We start from the raw sequence: 10,319 nt of genomic DNA on the forward strand, positions 1-10,319 counted from the left end.
CTAACAGAGCATGTACTAATCCACCAACTTCGAACATGAATGTTGTTCTAAGTGTTACGTTATACTCCCTCCGTCCACGAAAATTTGTCCCAGTTTTCCATTTCCGTCCATCCTCCAAAATTTGTCCCATTTCACTTTTACCATTTTTGGTAGTGGACCCCATATTCCACTAATTCATTCCTACTTACATTTTATTATAAAACTAATACTTTAAAAGTAGGACCCACAATCCACTAACTTTTTCAACTCACTTTCCATTACATTTCTTAAAACCCGTGCCCGGTCAAACCGGGACGAATTTTTGTGGACGGAGGGAGTACTTTAGAGGCAATTTGGTAGGAAAATAAATAAATAAAATAAGATATAAATATTCATTTTAAAAAATTTCTGATCATATTATTTTAAGAGAGATGAGTTATCTATCCCATCAAATTGTTCAAGGCATATTATTTTAAGAGAGATGAGTTATCTACCCTATCAAATTGTTCAAGGTGGGATATTTATCAAATTCTTGCCGATCCTATAATATTGAAATCAGAATATTAAATTTTAAAGTTTTAAATTTTCTTAATTGATCGATGTATAAAATATATCTGTTGATAATGTTCAAAATGATGCGTCAACTTTTGCTATAATTTCTCATTTGAAGTATATGTTTTCTTTTATAATCTTGGCTATAATTTTGAGGAAATTGCCGCCTCATCTTTCTTCCCTTTAATTTTATTTTACTTTCATCTTTTCCTCTGTCTTCTATTTCCTTACATAGAGTTCGCGTCTCTTGTTGAATTGAGCGGCACGTTGAATATATTCCTTCCGTTTAGTGGAGCATTTCTATTCTGCCATGAGATTTATGTAGTGTTTTTTTTGAGTTAAGTAAAATGAATTAAGTAAAAGCACTGGAAAAAAAATAGAGAGATTGATGTTTTTAATTTTAGAAATATGTTATTTACAATGAAACATCCAAAGAGGCAAATGGTTCCCTTAGAATGGGACCAAGGGGCAAGGGGTAGCAATTAATGTTGATTTTTGAACTAGGCCGGAGCCGGAGATGTTGGTCATCGTTGAGTAACCAAGCTTTTGTGCATATGCTAAGCCTATCCATTGGTTCATGTAAATCTAGTACCATTTCACTACATAGATATTTTTGGTTTTCCGTAAAATTTTCGGATAAATTTATTGTAAGATAGAAAGAAGAGATATATTTTGATGTATTCACAATACTTATTCGAAGAAATGCCCAAATGAGTTCATTTTTTTTACAAAACACAATAGCATGTTTGGATTTATACTATACGAGGCTATTCGGTTTGCTAGATTATATCTCAGGATTTAATGTATATTGTGTTTGGTTCACGAGATTGAATCTCACAATTCAATCCTAGATGACAATCATATGATAGTTAGTCATATCCAACCTCATCCGGCTAAAATAATCTCACAACTTAATTTTTGATTATATCTTGGCACTCCCTCTGTCCCGCCATAAGCGAGCCACTTCTTTTAGCACAAGATTTAAGAAATTGATATTTAAAAGAGTGGAGCACATAGTACATGATCTTTCACTTTTACACAAAAGTGGTATCTGATCTTTGTTTTATATCGGTTTTGGTTTTGGTGCCTTGTGATCAAAATAGAGAAAACAGAAACTAAACATCAAAACCATGCAGAAATGAACAGATCCAAACACTGGACGCTTCATCCGCTCCGGATCTAAGCCATCCACAACATACCACAACAATTTCCATTTCCGATCACACAGATTCAACCAGATTCAAACGATCAACTACGATCTCCACACGATTCAACTATAAAACTCAGATCAATCGCTAAAAGCATCCAAAGTAAACAGAAAAAAAACAGTTATAATATGAAATGGAACCATAGCAACAACTTCCATAGCTAAACGAGTGCAAATTCAATAGATACTTAACAAAATACGGCCGAGCTTCGAACAATGAAGACTCGGGAAATTCAGAAACGTAAACTTAAAACAGAAAATGTAAATTGTATCTTCGCCTCGCGTAGAGACGGTATGGCACAAACCGATTTCCAAATTTCAAACCGAACCCCCAAATTCTACCCCCTAGTGTGTGTGTAGAGTGTGAGAAAGATGAGCTAAGAGCTAAAAGATGATGGATGATGATATTCATGTAAGTCGCGTGCTCTTATTTATAAGGAGTGGAGCTTCTAGATTCTTCCTTGTAATCCCCATTCCGCCCTTTTTCCAAGATGCTCCTCCGTCTAGTGAATTTCCTACTTTCGGCTCCCTTCCTCTGCTAGCCTCCTTTCTTCCTGGATCTGGCGTTTTCTCTATACACTTGGCTTACAAAACCTTGTTAGACCCGGGAAATTACAGAATTTAACCCTATAACCAATGCATGAAATTAGCCTTATCAATGTATATGGGTAATAAATTAGAATAACTTTTCATAAATGGAAATGCCCATATTTTTATGGGACATACGAAAATGGAAAGTGCACATATTTCAATGAGACGGGGGAGTATAATGATTTCAAATTTATTTAAAAATACTTAGTATGACATAATACTTAGTACTTCTTCTGTTCCAAGGTAGTTGGGGTATTTTATTCGGGCACGTGATTTAAGAAATTGATGTGCTAAAGGTTAAAGTGGAGATAGTAAAGTAAGAGAGAAAATAGAGTAAGAGAGAGTAAAGTATGAGGGATATAAAATTTTTGCTAAAAAAGGAAATGACTCAACTATCTTGGAACAATACAAAAAGGAATACGACTCAATTACCTTGGGACGGAGGGAGTATAATTTTTAATTCTAAGTTATCAAATGTGATTAATGTATATTCTGGACTATATTATGATAAAATATACTCCATCTGTGTGCTATTAAATGCCTCATTTTTTCTTTTCATTCGTCCGCAAATAAGTGTCTCATTTCACTTTTATTATATTTGATAAGTGTACCCCACATTCCACTAACCCATTCAACTCACATTTTATTATAAAACCAATATATAAAAGTAGACTTCACATTTCACTAACTTTTTCTCGCACTTTACTTTATAATGTCAAACAATTTCTTAAAATCCATGCCGGTCAGATATGTGACATTTAATTATGGACGGAGGGAGTAACTGAATCTAAATTTTAAATTTGTATAATATTAACTTAAAATTAATTTAATTGTTAGAGTAGTTAGAGCTCCCAAATTATTCCTTTCGTTCCACTCTAAATGAAATAATTATAATTCGGCATGAGATTTTATGTAGTGTTGTTTTGTGAATAAAATAGAGAGAATAAAGTAAAAGTGAATGAAAACGTAGGGAGAATGATGTTTCTAAATTTAGAAATGTGTCATTTAGAGTTGGATATCTCGAAAAGGAGAATGTTTCACTTATAGTGGAACGAAGGCAGTAATATTAGAAACTGGAATGTTATTATTTTACTTTGCAAAATATATAGATCAATTAGTAAATTATTTTAATTCAATTATTTATTATTAAAAAATCTTAATGATAGTAAGTGTTTGACTAATTATCTTTTAATGTGATTAAGATGTACTCCCCCGTTTCATAATAAGAGTCACATTTTACCATTTCAATATGTCTCATAATAAGAGTTATATTTCATTTTTATCATAAATGTTAAGTAGATCTCACATTTCACCAACTCATTTCACTCAAATTTTACAATCCACTAACTCATTTCACTCAAATTTGATTATAAAACCAATATAAAAAAGTGGACTCTATATTCCACTGACTTTTCCAATTCACTATTTTTTACATTTCTTAAAACCCATGCCCACACTAAATGTGACTCTTACTATGAGACGAATGAAGTAAAGTAACCGTGTGGACGTTGTTAAGTTGAAATATTTAATTTACATGTAATTGTTTTTATTAGATAACAATTTAAATGTGTTAAGTTAAAATGTTTAATTGAATCTTATTTTCAACTCAGTTTTGAACATTAATATACTACTAAATTGTAAAGTAAATTTAATGGTCCAAATGAATATTATATTCATTTGAACATATCTATCAAATTATAATCAAATCATCTCAATGTTTTGAGTTGATTTCAGATTAATTGAACTAAGATTAATCTAAACTAAATTGAATCTAAAATTCAACTTAATTGTTCAATTAAATTTAAGTTGTATTGGATTTAAAATTGAAGTCAATGTTTAATTGTGTCCAGTAATAAATAAATAGTTCAACTAAAATTAAATATCAAAATCTTTCAATTGAATATTTAGATATATGACGAACCTAATGTTTTCAGCTTTTGGTCACATTAGTTGGGGCCTTAATATTCACTTTTTTGAACATGTCAGTTTCCTAGTTTTATTAATTCTTTCAAGCTTCATTTTTAGGACTTAATACATAGTTTATTTTTAGTAGCCTTTTACCTTAGTTACTTTTGCATTATTCTGGTGAGAATATTCGTGCAAGTTGCTGTGTTTTTTAATTTTCGAAAGGTTTTAATTTTCACTAAATGTCAATTTTCCTCGCCATCGTTTAAATTGCCCAGTTTGTCAACTTGTCCATTATGTGTTCCACTTTAATTTTCTTCTTTTAATTGTATTTTATTTGCACTCTATTTCCTACACTGCTTTACATCTTATTTATATTTTGTATTCCAGTTCCTTACCCCCTAAATTAGAGCTTGGCGGCATCAATGAAACTTTAAGTGTTGAAATACTACATAACAGATACTACGGTTCCTCGTAGGATAGACATCTGACTTACCACATCTAGTTAATACTCCCGCCGTCCTTAAAAGTATGAACTATTTCCTTTTTAGTCCGTCAATGAAAAATATGAACTTTCTAATTTTGAAAATGACTTTCTCTCTAATGAGGTGAGACTCATTTTTCAATGATAATACTTAAAAACCTTTTTCTTTCTATCTCTCTCTTACTTTACCAATTTTTCATTACAATTCATGCCGAACCAATTGTTCATACTTTCCAGGGACGGAGGAAATAGTATTTTGGAAAGTGGAAAAGTATAAACATTTGTTGAATAGGAAGGGACACATGCAAAACTGTCCTTTTAATGCTAGGAGTAGGCCTGTCAAATCGGGTACCCGCGGATACCCGATCCGAAATTTTCGGGTACCCGATCCCGAAATTCCAAAAATCCAATACCCGATATCCGATCCGAATTTTATTTCGGGTACCCGGATACCCAACTCGGGTATCCAGTCCCGAAAAATCGGGTATCCAATCCCAATTGTAATTTTGATTTTGATTTTTTTATTTTTTTAAATTAACTACAAACTTTTAAAATTTATTTCATACTATTATATGCTGCCAACTCTCCATACAAGTATACTGCCATATATGAAAAGTTGTGTTACTACTTTATTTTAATATATGCTCGGCTGCTTTAAAATAAAACAAATATATTTCAATGAACCATGCAACCAATTCTATATGCTGCAGAAGTTAACAAACATTTTTTAATATTTCAATTCAGTAAACAAAACGTACACATATTTTATAATATTTCAATTCACTAAACAATAAAGTAATATTTTAAGATGGAGAGTGGCAGGGCAGTAGAGGGAATTGCAGCAAGGAGAAGAAGGCGATGTGAAGAAGAGGAGAGGGAGAAGTGGACAGCGGCGGTAGAGGGAATTGCAGCAAGGGAGCAGGAGAGGCGCTGTGAATTTTAGAGTATACCCTAAAATCTAAATCACTAATATCTTACTTATATGCTAATAAGTATATTAACTAAAAGATAATTAAGAAATTAAATTACATTTAATTATAATAAAAATATAATTTATTAATTTTAAAAAATAAATCGGGTATTTCGGATATACCCGACCATCCAAAATTCTTACTACCCGATCCCGATCCGATACCCGAAAAATCAGTTTTCGGGTATCCAATTATCCGACATTTTCGGGTTCGGATATCGGGTATCCAATACCCGATATCCATTTTGACACCCCTAGCTAGGAGTATAATATTTTTGGAATAAAATTTACAATCCTAAGCACGGATTTCGGACTATTCCAAAAAACTAATCAAATATTGCTCCCTCTGTTCTGTGGTAGTTGAGTCGTTTTATTTTCTGCACTCGTTTTGGAAAAATGATAATAAATAGTTAAAATAGAGAATGAAGAGAGTAAGAGAGAGAATAACTCTTTCTCTACTTTAACTATTTATTACTACCATTTTTTCAAAACGAATGCAGAAAATGAAATGACTCAACTACCGTGGAACGAAGGGAGTAATTAATATATAAATATAGGGAGATGTTAAAATGACAACGCTATTTTAAATGACACTGTGCCACCAATCTGAGCCGTTAGATTTTAGGTGAGATGTGGATCCTATGATATATAAACTGCCACATGGCATAATAATTATGTAAAAAAAAATATGGGATTAGGCGTGGAGGGGTATTAAAGGTATGCCACCAAAATCTGATTTGGACGGTTTTATTCTTCCATAAATTCAACCAATTATGAGTATGCTAGATAAGGTAAGTTATTATTCTTTCCAATATTATTGCATGTACATTATATTTGTAAAAATTATAGATTTATTTCTCTTATAATGTCGATTATTTGATTTCCTTTATTTTTTACTCATAATTTTTTCATACGCATGATATTATTTTATTTCTTTACCCATATTTTTTTAATATGCATGATATTATTTTAAACATTATTGTAGTGTTACCTTTCTGTTCATAATAATATTGCAACGTTATTGATTGAATATTGCATTTTACTTCTAAATGGTTTGCATATTACATACACATTATTGTTTTTTGTTCCATACTTTTTTGTTAGCGCATACAGTATGCCTACCATATTGCAGTGTAATGTCTTAGAATTTGCTTGTTACTAAATTAATTTGCATACTATATAATAATATTATTCTGTTCATTCCACATTTCACTCAATGTCATGGTAGAACAGAATATGACTACTAGATTGCATAGTATTGTGTTGAGTGTTGCTTTATAATGAAATAATATTTACATGTGATTTATGAAGTACTTCATATTTGAAGTTTACATTTTTAATACGTGCAGTGCAACGCATTACAATATAAAAGAGTCTGCAATTATATACAACTTGTTATTGTATTAATCATGAAATAATTGTTGTAGAGTTTACATTACATAGAAATATTATTGAAATAGGAAAATACATTGACTTCCATCCATCACATATAAATATAACAAATTTGATCCACAACAAGTCATCATATTCTTCGATTTCCATAAACCTGCAAAAAAACAAAAATCAATTGAAATTTATTATAAACATGTGCAGTGTATAGTTTTAATTTTCAAATATTACATTGCATAGAATAAATATTAGTACATTATATTACATAGTATATAACCCAACATAATGTCCAGTAATATGCAATTACATATACTTTGGAAAGCAAGATCACTATACCAAAAATGATGCAAATTCTAGAAGATACTAACTAATTTTAATGTGAGGTTTTGAAAAGCAAGCAAATCACATTGAAGAGAATGCAAATTCGTATCAAGAAACAAGCAATTTTTTGAATTGTAATATGCAAATCAGTAATGCTCAACATAAAACAAGCTACCTAACAAAATCTACCAAAAATCAGAGCAACAACACTTTCATGATTATCAAGCAATTACGAAAATAAAAATAAGCAATTTTTTTATCATACATCAAGCAATTTCAAGCATAAAATAAGCTACCTAACAAAATCGACCCAAAAATAAGAGCAGCAACACTTCCATGATTATCAAGCAATTACGAAAGAAAAAACAAGCAAATTTTTATCATATAGCAAGTAATTTCAAGCATAAAATAAGCTACCTAACTAAATCGACCCAAAAATCAGAGCAACAACACTTCCATAATTATCAAGCAATTGCGAAAGAAAAAGCAAGCAATGTTTTTCACAAAGCAAGCGATTTCAACCATAAAACAAGCTACCTAACAAAATCGACCCAAAAATCAAAGCAGCAACGCTTACATGATTATCAAGCAAATTATGAAGGAATTAGCAAGCAACTGTCAAACAAAATACAAGCAACTCACTTTTATTGAACAATTTTTCAGATTTGCAAAATTCCACAACCGAAAACATTGGGACCAAAATATCAAAATCAGGATGGGGATGCAGAACCAAGTCCCAGCAATGGCAAAAATCGACCTAAAAATAGCACCAAGTAAACGACATAGTTAAAATCGATGGCCACCCAATCTTTCGACAACTAAAATAGAGAAGCAACACTTCTAATATTATCAAGCAATTACCAAGGAAAAAGTAAGCAATTATAACATTTTATAAAATACACTAAAAAGCCACAACAAAAAACATAAGGATGAAAACACCAAAATTAGAATGGAGATGCACAAGCAGGCCCCAGTGACGGCGAAATCGCCCCTAAAACCGTGGCAACTGAATGACAAAATTGTATTAGAAATCCGCTGACTCTTTCCATGGCAAAACTAGAATAGAAACACTTGCAACTATGCTCCACCCATGTCAATAAAACCCTCAACAACGAAGTGAAAATTGGGGTCGTTGTAAACCCCACCCTAAACCTCACATGTCTAACTTCTTCGCTCATGTATTTTATTTAAGATATAGGAGTATAAAAGTAATAAGACACACACCATCTTTTTCCAAACTCTCCTTTATATGATTATATCTCTCAAAATCTGAGTCGAGCCAAAGTAAGACAATTAATCTCGAAAACGTAGCGTAATTTCTTACATTGATAGAGTACTAGTCTCAGCCTCGGCCTGTGAGTACCTTGGGGACATGTGGTGGCGGAGGCGGCGGCGACGGCGGAATCTCGCGAGGACCTGATGCAGCTATTGGCGCCGGCGGCGGCCTCAGGACTTCTCGTTTCAGATAAAAAAAATGTGAATGCGGAAGCCCCTTAGAGAGAGAAGCAACGGTGTGTGTGAAAATGGCTTCTCGCATGAACAAGATGAAAAAGATGAAGAGATATGTTGCTCTCATTTTATATTTTGGGAGATGTTACATATGTTGTTGGATGTGTAGCATATGTAAGGTTGAAGAGATGGAAGAGTAGTGAAAACACAAAATAACGATTAAGCCCTACCAAATTGTCATTTTATGCTGAAAAGTCCACACAATAACAATTATTTTCTTCATGGTATATATTAATTTCAACGTCGAAGTCATTGTGTTTTCAACAGTATCCATGTGAAAACATGATACGGATATCTTTTCCATATCATCCAATTTTCTCCATGAATCTAGAATATGGTTTGTATTAATTTTATTATTTATTCTCATAAATGGTTAGGATTATATTTGATTTAGTTGTTAGGATTTGATTTAGTTCCCTGAATTCACTAAATATTTTGGTGTGCATTTTATTAATTTAAAAGTTGTTTGATTTTATATTTTGTTTATAATATTTTTTTTATATTATACATTTATGATTTTAGATGTTGTATGATGGTACGTATATTTTATTAATTTTATAAAATCATGTCACCAATATAAAATAAGTGTGAAAAGAATAAAATAGATTGTGATAAAAGATGAATTTTGGGGAATATTAACATAAAAGGTCATATAATTCCTATAAAATCATGTCAATGGAAATCAAATAGGTTTTTATGATAAATAAATGGAGGAAGTGAAATGTTTTGAAAGAAGATTAAAGAAAGTCAAAAAATATTTCTAGTTATGATACTCCATAAGTTAAGGGTTTAGGTATAGGTATAGGTATGGGTTTAGGGTTTTGTATTTTATTATTGATTAATTTGTATATGTATGATGGATACTATACTGGTATAATCTAACTATAAAGATTTAAATTAATAAAAATTAATTTAAATTATAATTTATATTTTCTAATGGAGAATTATTATATCGATAAACCCATTGTTTTATATTAATAATTAATTTCCATGATAATTCTGACCATTCTAAACTTGTTATCTTCAATTTTATTTTACGTTTACTGTCACAAACAATGTCACGTTAGTTTATAAAATTATTTGTGAATTTACTCAATGTTTTATTAATCGTACAAAGCTAAATTGTTGTATCTATTTATATTATGTTAATGGCATACAGATTATAATTATTTAATTTTTATATGAATTCATTTTCGTGCATAGCATTGGGTGTTACACTATTTGAATCTAAAATTCAACTTGTTCACTAAAATTTAAGTTGTATTGAATTTAAAATTAAAGTCAACTTTAATTGATTCCAATAATCAACAAATAGTTCAATTAAAATTATATATCAAAATCCTTCAATTAGATATTTGGATCTATGATAAACTGAATGCGAAATGAATATAAATGTAACTAAATTAGTTAGA

General features: G+C 30.9%; 1 long non-coding RNA gene across 2 annotated transcripts; it reads right to left on the reverse strand.

Moving 5' to 3' along the window:
• Positions 1-7,069: 7,069 nt before the first annotated feature.
• Positions 7,070-9,065, reverse strand: LOC125209116 (uncharacterized). 2 transcript variants are annotated; one of them, XR_007174310.2, is made up of 3 exons: positions 8,723-9,063; positions 8,041-8,155; positions 7,070-7,234 (listed from the first exon to the last, which is right to left on the reverse strand). It is a non-coding gene; the product is annotated as an uncharacterized LOC125209116 (long non-coding RNA). The 2 variants fall into 2 exon arrangements; XR_007174309.2 differs by lacking the exon at positions 8,041-8,155 and having other exon boundaries at positions 8,723-9,065.
• Between the last annotated feature and the right edge of the window lie 1,254 nt (positions 9,066-10,319).

The sequence above is a fragment of the Salvia hispanica genome, chromosome 3 (genome assembly GCF_029641045.1).
Source record: "Salvia hispanica isolate PSC_SH4W2 chromosome 3, Shi_PSC_v1, whole genome shotgun sequence".
Taxonomy (NCBI): domain Eukaryota; kingdom Viridiplantae; phylum Streptophyta; class Magnoliopsida; order Lamiales; family Lamiaceae; genus Salvia; species Salvia hispanica.